The following is a 20,104-nucleotide window of genomic DNA, read 5'->3' on the forward strand; positions in this document are numbered from 1 at the left end:
TTAGGGTCATCAACAAACAGGGCTTCCATGGCTAAGATGGCATATTTTTACTAGATGATCATTACAGGCTCTTCAGAGCTGCTTGATTTGTTTTGAAAGGAAAATTATAGCCTTTTCCAATAAGGTTTTATCTTCTTTATAATTATGGTAAAAATCAAGATATATGCAGAAATAACATAGTAGTATTATTTTATTTTTATATTGTTTTAATTTATTTACAGAAAAAATATTCCTTGTCAAAGAAAAAAGAAGAAAAATGAATTTAGGAGATTTACGAAGACATTATTTTCATATAAAAACTTATAAATGCATTGGTTTAAGATTAAAAAAAAATCAATAGAAAATTAACAATGGAAAGTTTCAATGTGATCATCAATTTAACCATAAGAAAGAAAAGTTAATTTAGTGTCTGTTTATTAAAGTTATTTAGAACTTACATGCATGTATCTTAAACATTCATGGCAATTTACGACATTACTATATTTTATTGACAGCTGTCTATTATTAAAAACCGTAAGTTGAGTTGTAGATAGATGTCTGTTGATGTTTTGCGATAGTTGGTTGCTTTCTCATTGGCATATATTCTTTATCTATTTTCATTCATTGATAAAATGACTACATTTAATGCCATGAGGATTATCAATGGTCAGTGTATCAGAACTATTTGATGCATTGAGGATGGTCCTTGTTCAGTGTATCATAATTATTTTTTTATATATCTTTATTTTGATAAACCTTCGTCAATACAATGGTATACAGAAGTTACATGTAATAGATAGAACAGTTATAAATTAAAACTAACATAATATGTACACTATTTACAAATCTAAATTGATTTTAGTAAGGAGAACACACACATGAATTAGTGTGCCTTATAATTATACATAGCTTTTTTAGATATGAGTTTTTGTCATATTCATAATTCCTTAAATTTAATTACATTTGGATAATCAATATGCATTTTATCAATATACTTTTTTCTTTTTATAGCCATAAATTTACACTTCATTACATAATGAAATTCATCTCCAAGACCGTTTAAGTCACATTGTTCGCATATTCTTTTATTTCTCTAAAATTTTTTCCATCTATCACTTTCTATATGTAATCTATGGTTAATATAGTCTAAATTGACAGAGGGTATAAATATTACGGGGTTCTAAAACATCTAAATACATCTTAAATCCAAAATGTTCCTTAAAAAGCCGGTAATCTAATGTTTTCGATTTCGTTTGAATATCTGAATACTTTGATTCCACGAGGATTGTGCACGGTCCATGTTCAATGAACCAGAATTATTTGATGCCAGTATTAACCATGGTCACTGGTCAGTTTATGACGTGTAAAAACTGAACAATTTAGATTTTCAAATCAGTCATTTGCAAATCCGCTACAACCCATTCTGAAAGATACAGTATCATTTTAATAACCAAAATGTGTGGAATAACATTTATTTCAAGCGCTCCAAATTTTGAGAATCATTTGACATAAGTCAGATTGTAAAATTAACTGTTTTAATGTAAACTTAGAAACTACTGCGAACATTTATTCCTGCATTCGTGATAAATTCCAAAATGTGAGAATAATAAATGCTCTTTAATGTCATGTTGCATAAACAAAGTTCTTTATCAGAATTCTTATTAATGCTATATTTACGTCTGTCGCATTTCCGCATTAATTTATACCTGGCGAATATTACTGAACTTGCACCTAGGTACTTTTGTATAATAGCATTAGAAATACAGAATCTGATCTAGACTGTACATATGTAGTCCTTGTTAAAAGATCTAAAATTATTTTTGGCTGCGCTGAAGATCCACTTACCTATATTTCATAATTTAGGTGAATATAGCAAATATTAATCCACGATAAGTCAGCAAATCTTCAGATTTTTACCATGCACTTTTATAATTGTGTTGTAATAGATATATAATTACTGTTGATCTTTTCCCATGTAACATAAAACGAAAGAAGCCTTCCTACGTAAGAGTAAAAAGGCATTAAAAAAAGTCCATCTAATTTCAACACAATTTGTGTAATGAAGACGTTAGATATTGGGCAAAGTATGGTACTAACATTATTTATAACATACCTTTCTCAAATTCTTCGTTCATCTAGAATTATTATAACCTTGACTTTCGAAGTTTTAAATTTGAGCATTCGAGTTAAAGATAAACCAGAAAAGTGCTCCAGACGCACCAAATATATAAGGTGTTATTTTCTTTCTTTATATGTTCATTCATTATTTTTTGACTCTTAAATGAATTTTAAGTCAGGAGCCTGTTGTTCAGTGGTTGTCGTTTGTTGGAGTGGGTTATAAGTGTTTCTCGTTTCTCGTTTTTATATAGATTAAACCGTTGGCTTTCCTGTTTGAATTGTTTAACACTAGTCATTTTGGTGCCCTTTATAGCTTGCTGTTCGGTGTGAGCCAAGGCTCCGTGTTGAAGGCCGTACATTGACCTATAGTTGTTAATTTTTATACATTGTGACTTGGATGGAGAATTGTCTCATTGGCACTCATACCACATTTTCTTACTTATATTGACATATTATTGAACGGAGGTATAGTTATCTTTCTAGAATTTTAATAATGTATATAACCAAAAGATTTCGGTTAGATTCCAACGAGACAATCATTATAATAATATACAATTACTATATGAACCAGGAAGAATTACTGTAAATTCAGAAATTATTGCGATGTTTTTATTTTTGCGAAAAATGCGACAAGGTTATTATCGCAATAATTTAAACTCGCATTTTGAATTTTTTTATATGAAATGAACAGGATATTTCTAAATATCGCAAAAATTTAAATCGCATTTTAATCGCAATAATAAATGCACGCAATAATTTCTGAATTTACAGTATACAACTTTCATTTCAGATATGAATTAGGTTTCCATGTTATTGAATAAGGTAATTTGTATATCAAAAAAGTATAAATGTTTTTAAATTACTAATTTTGGTGCATTCGAAGCACTTTTCTGGATTTACCTTCATTGGGAACGCTTAAACAAAAAACGAATGAAGGCAAAGGAATTAGATATAAATATGTGAATACGTCAAGCGCTAAATGGCTGAAAGGCTGAGTGCTTGTACATAATTGTGATCAAGGAATGTCACATTTTAAAGAATTGCATAAAAATAGACCTAACACTTTTTGTTTTCTTCTCAGAGCACTTTATGTAAAAAATTCAAGTTTCAACAATAGTTTTGGAATTGGCCATGAAATAGCTTTCAGTAACTGCGAGAACTGTTAGGTCGATCCGTTGTGTTTTTTCTATCTTTTTTTTTATTAATTCAGTGGTTGTCGTTTGTTACTGTCAGGCCGTTAGTTTTTACTCTTTGAATTTTGTCATGCCATTGCCTTTTATAGCTTAATTTACGGTATTAGTTATGCTCATTGTTGGAGGTCGTTAAGTGCCCTATATCTATTTAAATTCTCTAACATTGGTCATTGGTGGAGAGGTTTCTCATTGGCATTCATAACACATCTCCTTATTTCTATATAGTAGAAATTCGAGATTTGAAAATAGTTTAGTTTTTATGGAATCGGACACACGTGTCCTTTACGTATTTCGATACCAAGTGTACTGGACATATAATTTTTATTAGACCACTTTATCAGCCGTTAGTTTAATTTCATATATTACATCACACATAAAACAAAATGAATTAAATTGAATGGAGATATCCTATCAAATAAAACTCTTTATAATTCATTTTTGGAAAATCATAAAAGCTTACTGAATGTTTTTGATAGGACGTCGATTACAAGAGACGTGTGAATAATTGTAACTAGTACCCAATAAGCCTTCTTACGTGGCTTGATGTTCGAACAAAGTTTGACGTGCAATGTAATGACATTGTTTAAAAACATTAAAAGGTTTATATGATTTTTTATTTACATGATTGTGTACTCCTCCATTCAACATTTGACAACTTATTGATCAGAGCACTCATTCGTTTTGTTTTCATTAGACAAATCTACCGTTTGCATGATGTAAAAAGAGCAAACAATATAAGTAATATACGGCTATGAGAAAACAAACTAATAAAACACACACCCACATTTGCAGGTAAAAATACGTGTATAACAATGGATAATCAGTCTACACAAATGGGAATGACACACGGTAACAACTGACGGGAATTCTGACTTTTCTACTTACACACATTAACATTTAATCTAGTTGAGTTGCATTTGAGTACTAAATGCTTCTCCTTTCTACATTGGTTAGTAGAAATGCAAAATGTCCAGAACAGAACGTAAAAAAAATCATTATGTCAAATCTGTATTAAAGACGACAAAACACAGCTATAAGTAGAAGCAAGCCTTCATACCCTCTAAAACTCTTAAAATTGACAAACAACACAGAGTAGCAAATTGCAAATACACATTTATTACGAGATGTAGTGCTCTGTGAACAATTAATATTGTATACATTGTCATGTAGTATACATTTTTCAGCTTTAATTTTTAAGGTGTTTTGTTTCTTGTAAACTCCGCCGTATTATTAGAATTATATTGTTGCATCCTGTTAAAGTCCTATAAATCGTCTACAAGACAATCCTTTAATGATTCTTTCTGACATGCTACCTGTATAGGTAACATTAAAATTAAGATAAAACATTTTTAAAAATAAAGAACAGAGGAAACAAACAATTATAAACAAATATAATGAAGACGTGTCGCAAATTATCACATGTTTACGCATGCGCCATCATAGTTACAGAACATGTACAGGTGATCAGTATCCGGTGCGATACTTGTCGACTTTCATGAATGAGTTAATTGAGTATCGGTAGCAGATTCCAATCACGAACACATTTTTGAATCTGCATATTTAATGCACCCTTTAGTCTTGTTCGGGATGTCACGGTTTCTATCTAGTACCTTTATAATTTTCACTTGAACCACAATAATTCTAATTTTTAGAGCCACTAGAAGAGCACTCGAGTTCACCTCTAATTTTCGGAGGTTTATGTTGCTCTATTTTTAGACTTCTTTTTGGTATTCAGAGGAATGTTGTTTGTCTGTCAAATTTTTGCGGTGGATCATGATGCTGTCAGAAATGTTTCGACTTATAGTTTTGAATGCCCGTTTTGTTTCTTTTCTCAATTTAAAAAAAATAAAGTATTGCTTTTATGTTTTCTGCATTGACCAATTTATTCTAGGCATTAGACAGCTTGTACTGTTTATGACGTTGATGTATTTTATATATTTAGATGAAGTACAGCCACCGATATTACAGTACATGACGGGATGATTTCTTACCAGCATGTTCAGTAATTTAAGCTTGCACCGAGCATTCTTTGATTCTCATGTATCGGTTATTTTTGATTTTCTTTTAGTTGAATTTTGAAATCTAATATGTCAGTATGATAGAGTTCAGTGGGAGCGTTTCGAGATTTAAATACAAACAACTAGTTTTTTTCCGCCACGTCCTCATGTACCTCGCTGGTGGTAATTTTTCGTTTATCTAAATGTTGTTGGATTTTTGTCATTTTGAGAGCTTGGTGTTCATGGCAGATTTATGACAGTTTCAGTCTGTTAAAGTTATTCAGAACTTATTTAACTCTGGGCGATGTAGAGCTTAACACGTTTAATAGAAAGCCTTCTATTGTTGAAGACCGCGTATGTTGACTGCTAGATACCTTTTGATTTATTTTTGGGTACATTTACTGTCTCTTTAGCTTATATTCTACATCTCTTTTCATTTATATCAAAAAGACTTTTTTTGATGCCATGAGGATGCTTTGAGATCAGTTATTATATCATAATTATTTAAGTATAGAAAATTATATTCATAATATGAAATATTTCATTTGTCAGAACAATTCTGAATTCCCCATGGTTACAATGTTTGCATCCTAATAGCTTTACGATAAAATAAAAGTGTTATAATTGTTACATGTCAAAAAGTGGCGTTCTGAGAAATACTAAAATGACTATAGTAGTGTTATATTATGTCGTTACAGCTAGTATCTGTGTTTGGGATCTTCACTTATATAACTGCAATTCTACTCATTTGCGATTCAAAATACAAATAATAAGACGACATTTCTCCAACTAAATGTATTTTCGGGTAAATTGAGGCAACTGCTTCACTAAATATTTGACCAAGACAATATAAAAAGAGAAATTGCTTTATGAACGTACAGATTATATTTTGTTAAATTGTAAACTATAAAACTTCATGATGCTACCTGTATGGATATGTTTATCAAGAGAAAGACTGCATACCGATTGGAACCAACTGTGATCCTCTTACTGCCGACATGTTCCTTTATTAATATGAGGCAGACTTCATCCAGTTATGATATATCTGTGCTTTGAGGCAAAACCCCTAAAAGTATAGTTTAACAGTTGAAAAAAAATATTAACGATACAAATTCTTGTCCACGAATCTGAATTTTTGATAGAATAGAAATGTGTGTCAATTTGTCACCAATCAATAGCATCCCCAACCCCAATTCCTTCCACAAAAATGAAAAAAAAAGACATCACTTTGAATTCACAGTTATGAATATCTTGTTGATTTGTTAATTTATTTTATCCTACAAAAAATCCTACCATTGATGGAAAGGGGCATACAAATGTGGCCACATAATCTCACGTCCAGTAGTAAAACTAACACAAAAGGGAGGGAGTGTTCGTTTGATTAAACAGCATGTTCTTTTTAATACTAGGACCCTATCCTAACATACCCCCTTTTTCCAAAAGTAGTCAAAATCTTCCAACCTTCTTTCCGATTGACTCATTATGCAGAACCTACGCCTAAGGCTGAATTAAATGATTTGTTCTGATTCTGAATAAACCCCAGAGCCTGACTTGGAAATAGAAATATGTCATCCATTGACTTCTCCCATTTGGCAGTAAACCTCATGCTGTGTTGAAGACCCATTGGTGGCCTTGGGCAGTTTTCTGCTCTTTGGTCGGGTTGTTGTCTCTTTGACACATACTCCATTTCCATTCTCAATTTTATTAAGGCTTCCGTTTGAATTGCATACCTACACAGTCACGTTCAGTCGAAATGGGAACATTACATCCTATGCTTAGTGAAGAGAGAGTGCAACGCCCTCAGTTCACGTTAAAAACTAGTGGTCCGTAATGTAATAGGCCTGTTACAAGACAAAATTTCCGTTCATGTCTAACGTGCCTTCTTTTTCCAGTAACAGTCGAAATGTATGCTCAGCCTGGTCGACCCATTCTGCAGAACCTATCTATTAGGTTTCTGTTAATTTGTTCTCGTCATATAAAAGCATGAAATATTTAACATTTCAAGGGGTCACTGGGCGTTAAGCAAACAACAATAAATAAATCAAACCTGTTTAAAATTTATTGCGACGCCAGTTTTGTCCTTGAACCATCCACTCACTCCCAAGACAATCTTAGTCCTTGAACCCGAAGCGTTAGATTCCTAAAAAAATTACTGTCTCGAATATCGGGCGGGAAAATTAAGGAATAAGTTCAGTAATTTCGCTGTGGCATTAATATCATTGATACAAACTTAAATAAAATAATCCAACAGTTATTTTCTTTCACTGTAGTGCTGGTCTCGGTTAAGATTTGTTTATCAAAGTCAAATTTATAACAAAGTGTGATATATATGATTATCACTATATATAGTGATTATATGAGATGTTTATCTTACATCTTCAAGCACAATATATATATATATATATATATATATGTATTTTTTGTTATGGTGAACCAAAAAAGCTTAATGCTTTCTTGCACACAGATGGAAGTTCGTTTACTATTATTGGACCAGTAGAATATGATTATCGCTTAGAGATTATCTATATAACACAACGATAACAAAAATAGATATGGGCAACTCGTATTAAGGTTCTTTAAAACATAAAACAATTTATTGAAAGAAAAACAAACTGTTTTGAAAACAATTAGCGGACCCAAAAGTCTGGGATAGGGATCAAGAGCTTAAATCAATTTCTTTAAATCTTTTTTAGATCCCGTTTAGTTGCCGGAAATTTGACTGAAACACCTCTTTTTTGTTACTGGGTAACACCGTTTGGATCTCCTTAACTCCATGCTGGATCACAACCTGAAGACAGTCGAAATTATTGCGAACATGGATTACTGAGATTGAGAAAAATTAACGCTCTTTCGGGAAATGCTGTAAGAAAATAAGTCGATCAGAGTCTAAATAATATAATATTAACCCAGGTGCATATTAGCAATAATTAAAACCTGGAAATAATGTCTTAACTTAGATCTATGGAAGGCACTTCTGCGTGGTATTTTATTTAAAAAAAGAACAATCTGATCTGTGACAAAAATTTTGTTACTGCATCGATAACACTTTTCTTGTTTTGACCTTGATGTTATTTTTCAAGAAAACAATCGAATATTTAGGTCTGAGTTGAAAATCCAACTTATCTGAATATATATTTCTGGTGTAACAAATATCAATTCATGGTAAGTTAGCAAATATTATGATTATTATCCTGCATTCTCAAATTGAGTTATAATAAGTAATTCATAATTGTTGATCTTTTTTTAATTCAAACATAAAACGAAAGTTTAGACTGAAAATTGTAGGGTATCATGCAGTCTGAATTCATTTACATGATACACGTCACAATCTTCAGTCTCAAATTTTGTTTTATGTTCACTATTTTGTTTTAGAAATTTGAGGCTGGCGTATCATGTTAATAAATCCAGATAAGATTTCTTACGTGAATGTCGACATGAAGAATTTATTCGTTTTTTTTTTCTATTAATTTAATGAAGGTTTATATAATAGTACGTTTACTTTGTAATTGGATTAAAACATGGCTTCAGTGCAAAATATACGTCAATGACACTCCTTATCATTTTATTTTTTATTTTTATTTCTAGAGGCGAAATAATCATATATGATCTTTCTAAAAAAAAACACGGGCTTCTGAAACAGCGGGAAAATCAGTTAGACAAGATTTTTCGACAGCGATGGTGACATATAACGTTACAGACGAAAAAATGTTGAAGGAATTAGGAACACAAATGACTACAGATTTCTGATATTTTGAAAGATTTCTGGGATCCCAGATTAAAAGTTGAACTGCAAAGGGTCAGTTTTTTTTTTCGTTTTATCAAAATGTTCGAAATGTTTTGATTTTTTAATATTGATTTATAATTCTGAGCAATTAATTCCACAAGAATCTTTCTAAGACTTTGGATGAATAATTCTACGTTTTGATAGAAGCCTAAGTCGTACATTATTCAAAAGGGATTTCAAAATATTTACGATTAAAATCACATGTTGGCCCAACATTTTTTGTTATTACTTGAGCAACCTCGTTACAGTCCAGATGTCAGCAGTATATATAAAATCGAGTGCGGATCCAGGATTTTGAAAGGGGGATCTAGCCAGCCAACATTTGGAGTAATACAATGAAAAAGTCTATGCATTTACCATATATGAAGCTCCTTCAAATATAAATCAAAATCATTTTAAAATATTTTTTGATTTTGTTCAAATGTTGAATTCATGTTACCACGAGTCAACAACTCAAGATAAAAAAAAAACACAAGGCAATCATATTAAACCATTTATTAAACTAGTCTTATTATCTGAGTAAAGTGAGCAATCGAAAAAGAGATTTGAGTCCTCTCTTGGAGCTCCATAACGACAAGATGTATGAGAAACAGTATTAAATTTAAAAATGTCCCCAAAGAGAATGGTTGGTGAGCATCTAAGCTGGGTTAATAAAATGTTGAGCTTTCTATGCTCAAAGGAAAATTTATTCGATGTTATTACGTTTTTTTAAATCTGACATTTTTTTTCAGATTTAAATCTTTAACACTGATCCCGCTTCACATGTAGATAAATCTAAAATATTCCATTGCCGTATTTAAGTAGTTCATGGGATATTAGAGTGGCTGGTAAAGAACTGCAAAAACTATATACAACAATATTATCATCATTTTTCAGGGGATAGACAGTAATAGTTTGTATTGAAGGTTGTATTACATGTAAATTGCAAAGGTAGCGAGGACCATTTTCATTTTAAATGTTATTCAATAACTGTTATTTTCGTCGTCTTGAAAAGTTTCCGGCCAAACGCTTTGAAAATATCCTCGGTATTTTTGCATTAAAAAATTGCTGATTTCATTATATGAATGTTATGTTGATGGTAATACTTATTTGTTGTAAAGGGAATCAAGACTCCAGTTGACATCTATATAATAAAGACAATATTATGTTATCCTCTAATTAATTTAACACCAGTCCTGATTATTTTTCTGAGAAAATTCGATCATACGTTAAGCTTAATTAACCTGGTTTCCTTCAATATATAACACATGCCACATTTGACGTTTATCTATACAAGTTTTGCATTAGTTAATGTGCGATTTACATTGTACGATATGTTTGTGCTATAACCGAGGCCATAATCAAGCATGTTTTAGAATTTGACTTATTAGGGTATCTATTAACCCGAATAATTCACTCAATTCCCGTAATCGATTTCTCCTACTTTCTAAATAATTATATAAATGTAGCCATCGTAGAGAGCAGCGCATATAACGACTGAATTATTAGGGCGATGTATCAATTCATTATTCCAGTAAAAAAGTGACTTAAAAAGTCGTGACGTCGGCAAAGTGAAAACATCTAAAGTTAATGTGTGATATCATCATGTTTTATTGACAGAACAACTAAAAATTAGAATTATTTTATTATTTTTCTAACAATTGAAGACGTGTAATTGAGAAAACGCGGGGATGTTTTCATTTGAAGTTGTTTATTTTTTAGCATGGGGTGTCCAATTCGATTTCCCTTAACCGTTCGCAGCGTTTGAATCTTTTTTTATTAATTTTGTTATTTTCTGTTGTCACTGACATTAGAAAATAGCAATACAGAATAATAAGTAAATAAGACCAGAGCTAGACAAAATTATCTTGTAACAGCGATGGTTCATTTTCTTTTCAGGAACATGTTTTTGAATGTTTAAATTTCAGTGATATAATACCCAACACCATTAAAATTTTCAGCATATAACGGGATCAGCAATGTCCGTTAGATATGTGACCTGATATATTTTCTTATGGGAATTTGTATTGCCTAAGCCTGAGTTTTCAGTGATTTATATTCATGTGTACAATGGATTACGTCTCGTTTTGAGCACATATTAAAAAAAATTTATTAAAGCAGATACGATCACAGTCTCTGTTAAATGTTAAATGTAGACTAAGGACCATTTATATGTATTTATGGTAAAGACACGCATGTATATGGTTGAAGACCGTATCTGGGCTAAAGTTATTCTTCCTGATTTTTGTTCTTTGGTTATCTCTTACGATGTTAATTTCGTTTCTAGCCAAGTAAAAACCTAGCCAATAGCTATTATATCTTATGATTACTACAACGTTACAAGGTTTCGACAGTTATCGCAATAAAATATAAGAATTTTACCTCAATTCATTTTAAAGTATATGTGAACTATTTGCTTATGCGCATTTAATTACGTAAAAATCATAGTCCATATAATGTTGAGGCTATTCCAGTAAAAAAGTGGATCTTCAAGTTGCCAGTTTTCATTCCCTACGGTACTCTCCCCCAACATTAAAACGAAAACTAGTCGTGCACAGATAAAGCAATTAGACCCGAAAACAACTCGGGTCGTCATACAGACCATGACTGATATTTCATTTTGGTCGGTTTGAAGACATATAATATGAGACATCTTGGACCGTCTAAGGAGACAACTCAGTCCGCACAGCCTTCAACATGAGAAAAACCCATACGGTACCGTATAGTTAGCTTTAAAAGGCCCCGGAATGACAGAATGTGAAATATTTCGACCAGCGGCCTACTTAATGCTAGAAAATGATTTTGTAAGTAACTGCGAATATTGGAAGACAGAAATTAAATACTAGTACAACCAAAGAATTACATGCTCATGACTTCAAGAAGGAAGCTACAAAATGTTGCGGGTCTTACATGTAAGTTATAGATTCCGAGTGCTGAAATTGTGTATCTTTTTATTTCCCTTAAGGTCCCTGGTTATTTGTCTTCGTGCCATTATGTTTCTTTTGGTTGTATGACTTTTGCCGTGACTCGGTATTTATTCATCACTCCATAGGGTTTTTGACTTTTTAACTTTGGGCATTCCTGGTGCAGGTGGGTCCTTAGGTGTGATTCAGACACAAGAGTTGTTACAGTGTTGTTTCAAATTTACTCTTGTGTTTACTTCATTTTTAATTTATAGACAAAATATATGCTATACATACGGTATCAACGACAAAAAACGTTTTTTTTGTTGTTGATGTCATTGTCAAATTTACTATCTACTACACATTTTTTGTTGGTGACTTTGTTAGATTAATTTGTATGTTTGTTTGAATTTTTTTGTAAGTTGTGGTGTATGTTTACACAGTTATGACTGCTGGATTCCACTTATTGTCACATTAACCTATTACGTCTGTTTGTGTTGCTCGTCCAGTTTTGTCAATATAACGGAACTATAAACAACCGTCATACAAGTAGGAGATTTAGCTAGCTATTAAACCAGGTTTAACCCACCATTTTTTTCGGAAAATGCCTGTACCAAGTCAGGAATATGGCAGTTGTTTTCCACTTGTTCCGTTGATAGATAGCGTTTGATTTTGTTAGTTTTTATGGGATTCTCCCTTTTGAATATGCCTTAGAGTTCGGTATTTTTGTTATACGTTTTTAATCATGTTTGTGAGGACTGAACACTCACCCAGTGACAATAATGTAACAGCAATATATAAGAACAAACTATACTTATCAGTTGAAAAGGTTTGACTTATGATATCGACACAAAATATATATAAAGACAAGGAGGTATATTAATAACACGGAACAATAAGTCTGTATTATTGATAAGAGTGACCAATATAGCACATAATGCAATGAAATGATTGGTACATGTATATGCTTTTGCGGTAATCTGTTGGAACAGACTTTGGATTGACCTACAATTCAGATATATAAGTTTTATACGAATGAACATTTAACGTTGCTTGATCCGGATGAGCACGTCATTACATGTATTCCCTTAATACATGTATTTGTATGCTATAATCTCTTTCAAGACTTTGAATTGTCTGTCACTCTCGGAATGATTTTCAGACAATTTGATCATAGACAATTATTTACTGCAGAACTATTCCATTCCGAAGAAAACCTAATGTGTCATTATGTCATTAGTTAGAAGTAGAAGTAGAAAATGAAAGGTTTACTGATCGTTATTATTATATAGGCTAAGCATTTGAAATTACAATTAATGTTTTCAGAATCAACATGTAAGACAGAGTTAAAGTAGTTTGTGTGCCTTCTACGATGATAAAGTTTTAATCGCCTCACTGGAGGCAAAAGGAATACGCCAAGTAAAATGCTGGGCAGTAGATATTTGAAACTATAATAATTTATTTTCAATATACGCATAAACTGTTTAAATGTGAATACTTTTTAGATTACTTAAAATATATATTCACACAAAAATGTGTTTACTAGGGCAAAAATGCCACACATGTGTCACGCATGTACCTAAAAACGCATGTGTCACAGGTGTGTCACATGCGTAATACACATGTTTCTTGCCACGCATGTGAATCATGCGTGGTACACATGCGTTCACATGCGTAATACACGCATGTGAATCGCATGTGTCAGAAAAACACCTGTGTCACGCATGTGTTGGAAAACGCATGTGACACATGCGATATTTGCATGTGTAACACATGTATAGTCAAACGCATGTGTAACGCATGTGTTACACAGGAAAATTTTGTTGATGTGAATTTAAGTTAAATTTTTCATATGAATTTTACGTTAAAAGTTAATTGTGTCCGAGTTGAAAAAAATTAACATCAAAATTAAAACTTGTTTATTAACATCTAATACCTTGTAAGACATATATTCCATTGAAAATCTTATTTTACTTTAAAAAAAAATATTTTCACATGAAACCCCCCTTTTTTTGAATGATCAATGCATTTAAATGGGGAAACATAATTGGAACCCCCCTTTTATCCTGTGTTGGGACCCTCCCCCTTTTAAAAATGGCTGGATCAGCCCCTGATTATCCTTAATTGTCACCATAATAAATGGTATTTTATCCAATCAGCTTAGGAAAATTATCGCAGTAAAAAAAGGCAAAGTAAATAAAATTGCAATAATTGTCAGATATGGGTCCAGGATCCTTAAAAAAAGTGAGACTAGACTTGTAAAAAGTCTCTCTCTATATATAATTCCTAAAGGGAGTAGGCCAGGGGATTCTGTGAATCATCCCCCTTCCCCCATAAAATGTTCTTCTTATTTGAACAATTAAAAGTTTAATCTTTCAACATTTATTTTAATTAAGATTTTCATTGGTATTTCTTTTAATACATATACACAGGTAAAAGAAGTATGCATTTATATTGGGAGAATTTGGTGTTAATTGCAGATCTTTTGATCTTCACCACTTTGAAAAAAAATGATTTAGAACTTGGAATATCTTGATGTGTTGTGTTGTGTTTTTGTTATTATTGTTTGAATAACTTTCTCAAAGGTGTGTTACAATAACCTTACATCTCTTTTTATTCCTATATATCTGCCAACTATCTTGGACAAAAGACAGACAGATACACCCAGTAGATATATTTAAGTCTTAGGTGCTTCATACAGTTATGGAATTAAATTATAAATTTGCATATTTTATTTAGTATTTTCTTATTTGTAACCCTTGTGTTACAAAAATGACTGATTGTATGTAACATTGACATTGGGTTGTACAAGTGTAAATTTAAAAATTACCTGGTTTGGTAGTTCAAACAAACGTGACCAATTAATATTGTCAATACTTGATTGTTGACCATTCTGATTATCTGTCCAAGTACAAAACTATGCTAACAATATAATACACATGAGCATATAGAAAGTACTTGAAAAGTTTCAGAGTGTTTGGGGTAGTCTGTCCTGTTCAATACGGCTCATAAGATAAAGGGGAAAGCAACACTATTATCGTGTTTAAAATACGACAAACAATAGTCACTACATACTTTCGTCCCTTTAATTTTTAGGCTTATACAATGTACAGAATAATATACCATTATAACTTTATCATACATTTCTTCATCTTTGGTGTGGAATAAAAGCAAAGGATATAATTACCTGCTTATATTTTACTTGTGTTTCAAGCAAGCATTTGGTGGGTTGAGAGGGGTTTACTGTAACGGCGGTTATAAACTTACATAGGCGGATCCAGGGTGGGGGGCCCGGTCCCCCCTTTCGTGGGAAAAATTTGGTTGATTATATAGGGAATCACTGAAGCATGACTGGAGCGGCCCCCCTTAGGTCAGTCAGCGGGCCCCCCTTATGAAAAGTTCTGGATCCGCCACTGACTTACCACCACCCACGTGCCACCACATCAGTGTCCTGCAGGCACTTGCCCGCAGGTGGTGTCAAAAGTTACATGTGCTTGTGTTTTTTCAAAGTTCATAAAATGTGGAACAAATGTCCTCAATTTCTCTATTCTATTTATAAGGGGAACATAAATATCAATGATCAGTGTTGGAGCTGGGACTATTGTATAATAGTCTCCATAATAGTCCCAGGTTGGAGGCATTAATGTCATTAATACCATTGTGAGGGTACTGCTGGAAAGAAGTTGTTTAAGAATAGATCAACCAAGGATTTGTTTATTGGATCAACGGTGATAACATCTTAAAACTGTGATACCCAAACAACCTTGGTATGAAATACTGTACAGAAATTCCCAGTAACCGTTGGGCTTAACATTACATAAAAACTAAAGATTGTGCCATTGACGGATCCAGAAATTTTCATAAGGGGGCCCACTGACTGCAAAAGAGGGGGCCTCCCTAGTCATGCATCAGTGATTCCCGATTTAATAGATCAAATTTTTGCCACAAAAAGGGGAGGGGCAGGGTGCTCTAAATCCGCCTTTATGTGCAACACGAACCTCCAAAATACATGGGTGAACTCAAGTATTGTGAATGATAAAGTTAGGAACTTTCTGCTCAACATGTGGCAACCTAGGTTTGAGTATACATGTAATTGCCAACTTGAAATTAAGTAAGTAAAACTTTGATTTGATTCGCCATATTGGCAAACATGTGAAGATAAGATCTGGTGAGCTTTTCGTCGAATATCATGAGGAGATAGTGTTAAAAATATTTGCATAGTTCATGAGTTGAAAATTATAAAACAAAATATATTGTTTAACCTTGGACAAAAAGATCAAGTCCAAAACTGGCTGTTATTTGTGTAGGCTACCTTAATCTTGAAGAGTATGCAATTCTAAATCAAGGAGGCGGTAGGCAATTTCCTAATCAGGGGCGGATCCAGAACCTCGAAGTTTGGGGGGGCACCATGAAACCAAAATTAAAGATTTGTTTAGACATGTATATATGCGAGTGTGGGTAGTGGTGGTGTCATGTATTGGGGATGATGGTGGTCGTGGAGGGGGTGGGGGTGGGGGTGGGGTGGGGTCAGGTCTTCATTTCTATATCTTTTCATTATTTTTGGATCCATTTCTTTCTACTCTTTTATTTGCTGCCAATTGTCCTCTATTCTTTATAGTTCATCACACCTTTAATCTGTTTTCTATATTTTTTTCTAGTCTTTACTTTTTGACCATTATTCTCTAATCTGTAAACCCCATTCATACCCTCATTCACGGTAAACCATTCATACCCTCATTCATGGTAACCTATTCATACCCTCATACATGGTAATTAAAACAAGAAAAAAATGTGTATACACATATAACTGTACTATAATAGAAAAAGAAAGGATATGGGGTATCCATCCACGACACAAAATCAGTACATGCACAGCAAAAAAACACACAATAAGCAAAGGAACAGCGCTTTTATTGCTGTTCTTTATCTCAAATATGAGTATAGGTTTTCTAAAAATACAATATCATTTTATTAATGATATATATCAAGGAATTGTATATTTAAACAATTCCTTGTATATATATATAAAGGCACAGACCATTCATGTTTTGTGGAGGGGGAAGGTTTTTTTTTAAAGACAAATCATTGGTTTCCATAAAAAAATAAGGGGAAAAAACACGACATTCAGTTTAAAAAAATGCTGTATGCATTGAAAAAAATCGTTTGTTGTTTAATAAAGTCCGAAAAAGACTGTTCTGAGAAAGACGCATTCCCCAGGAACCGTATACAATGTGAGTGTTTGGTAATAAAGACATATCTCATATCGATACTAACATTTCTGACACTAAACATCTATTTTTACATATTCTTTTCAGACCGATTTTGGTTGGTAATTTCTTTCCTAATCAGAAGATTTCTCTTGTTAATCGATCTTGATCCTGTAATATTGTATTAGAAATCAATAAATATATTCGTATTAATTCCAATCAGCATGTAGATGTACATGTAGTTTACATAAATGATTTTGGATATAGACATTACACAAAGGTGTCAATATTTAAACACCCATCGATAAATTGTCATGAATCACGCATGTTGAAGCTGGGGTTAATTAACGACCACTTTAGGAAGTCAAATCAAGCTGTGTCTTGATTTTAGATCTAGATATCTACATAAACAGATACAGTAGCAATAAAACTGTGTTAGTAAATTATTTGGTGACCCCGACTGGGGGGGCACGTGCCCTCTGTGCCCCCCCGGTAAATCCGCCACTGTCCTAATAATATTACAAAAGAACTTGTCACAGATTCTTAACTAAACGTCTATCAGATTAGTAAAATTTCTAATTCACTGACATCTGTTGGACATAGATACTCAAATTGCAGAATCTTATTAGTAATAAAAAAAAATCTGTGTTTTCTGTGACATCATTTTGAAAAATATATGTTTATATTTTATTTATTACACTCTAACTGTCTAACATTTAATTCTCCTCTGATTAGAATTTAGAGTAATTATCGTTTGTCAATTTTCCAAACTTCCCATGCCCCCCTCAGCAGAGTTATTTAATTCTGAATGGAACAAAATGTGAATGAGTTATAAATAATATATAAATGATTGAATATTCTTTATTTAGTTTTTCTTTATTCTCAATTCTTCCAGAGACATGTATATGCTCTGAGAATAATGTCTTTGCATGATTCTTCATAATTAAGTATACTCAATTATTCTCTATGATCCTTCTTTCTATATTTTTGCTTTTCAACTATCTATATATACTTTTTTGTGTCCTTATTTAAATCCCCATTCTTGATTCCAGACTAACTCTCATATGTATACGTAAATGTACGAAAGCTTGGCACGTCGAATACGGAAACCCGGAAATCTTTTCACCGTTGTCGTTATTATACTATGACGCAAAATCCATGGACGCTCGTCTGCTGCTGAATTCAACGTTTTAAAAGAATGGACAAAGATAGTCAGATAGTTGATACAAAGACCTTTGATTTTTCAAACTGATGGATCAAAAAGTTATTATAAACAGATATATTGAAATGGGTTAGTAACTTACATTGTCGATTAACTGAATCCGGGGAACGAAAGTCAACGCAACGAAAGTGTTTCGTTTTGATGGATTACGTACCAACTTATTGTACTTGGAAAGCGCAATGAAATGTAAATATAATCATGCGCATTTTTAGGAAGATGCTAGTGCTATACTTTTCACGAAAAACCATTTGACTTTATCCATGTCATGCATGTATAAACCCGTAAATCAGTCAAAGATTGGCAAAAACGGAAGCAAGTCAACTCGCCCCATTGCAATTGGCAAAACGCCCCATGATTTTAAAATCGCTCCACTCTTGTTTAGGGAGCTACCATTTGATTTTTATGGGAGAGGGGGCTTTGACGGAATTTGAAAAAATGCGGGACAGGAGTTTTGAGTAAAAAAATAAAAGCCAGGACCGAAAAGAATGAATAATAAACTGTCAGGACAGATATTACAACTAAAAACAATGCAGGATAACTGTTCATAACATTTTCATCCTAGCCCCCCCCCCCCCCCCCCCCCCACCAAATCAAGTGGTAGCTCCCTTCATACCAACTTGCTTGCCCCACATTAAAAAAAAATCGCCCCACTTGTGAAAAGGATTAAATCCTGTTAAATATACAATGTACTCCTGCCAACAGTGGCAACTTGCCTAACTTGGGTAAAATCCAAATGAATATAATCATGATAATATATAATAAATATATTATAAACAGATAAAGGTCTACCAACTCGCCCTACATGTACTTTAAAAAAATGAAAACTTATCTACCCAGAACTAAAAAAAAAATTTGAAATTTAATATATGATATTTATTGAATATAAATGATGTTTCACTTCTTAAAATATAATTGTAGATTCATTATTTACTATTATTTAATTTATGTATTTATTGGAAAATAACTTTATTCTTGCATTAGCTTAGTTATTTGCAAATAATCTATCTGATTGTTTTTTAGCCGACTCAAAATCATGCTGTTAATTAGGGCCCCCTGTTGTACATGTACTTAGGAATCGGACACCTCCAGAAGAAGAAAGATCTACTTTACATGTACGTAATGTAAATATAAAAATAAGAAAATGTGGTATGATTGCCAATGAGAAAAGAGAGGAATTGGTAAAAGTCCGTGAAAATTCACTTGTTTTCCAATCCTAATAAAACTGTCATATTGTAATGTTTAAATAACCTAATTATTTTCAAAATAAAATCTTGTTTACACTAATGAGAAAAGACAACTCTCCATCAGAGATCAAATGACATCAAAGCTTTAACAACTAGAGGTCACTGTACATCCTTCAACAATGAGCAAACCCCATACCATATAGTCAGCTATAAAAGACCCCAAATGAAAATGACAAATTTGTAAAATAATTCAAACAAGAAAACTAGCAGACTAATTTATATACAAAACAAAGAACAAAAAAAACAAAATATGATACACAGCAACAAACGACAAACTGAACCACTGAATTACAGGCTCCTGACATGGGACAGGCACATACATACAAATATGTACAGGATGGGGTGGGGCTAGACTAGTAGTTTGTGGTGCCGAACCCACCTCCTAACCTGGTATATTGATGTGAAAAGGGCTTAACTCGTCAGATCTATACAAAGTAGAAAGACATCTAACAAAACATCACACAAGACGTGGTGGGTA

This window comes from Mytilus californianus, unplaced genomic scaffold, assembly GCF_021869535.1.
Source record: "Mytilus californianus isolate M0D057914Y unplaced genomic scaffold, xbMytCali1.0.p SCAF_3, whole genome shotgun sequence".
Taxonomy (NCBI): domain Eukaryota; kingdom Metazoa; phylum Mollusca; class Bivalvia; order Mytilida; family Mytilidae; genus Mytilus; species Mytilus californianus.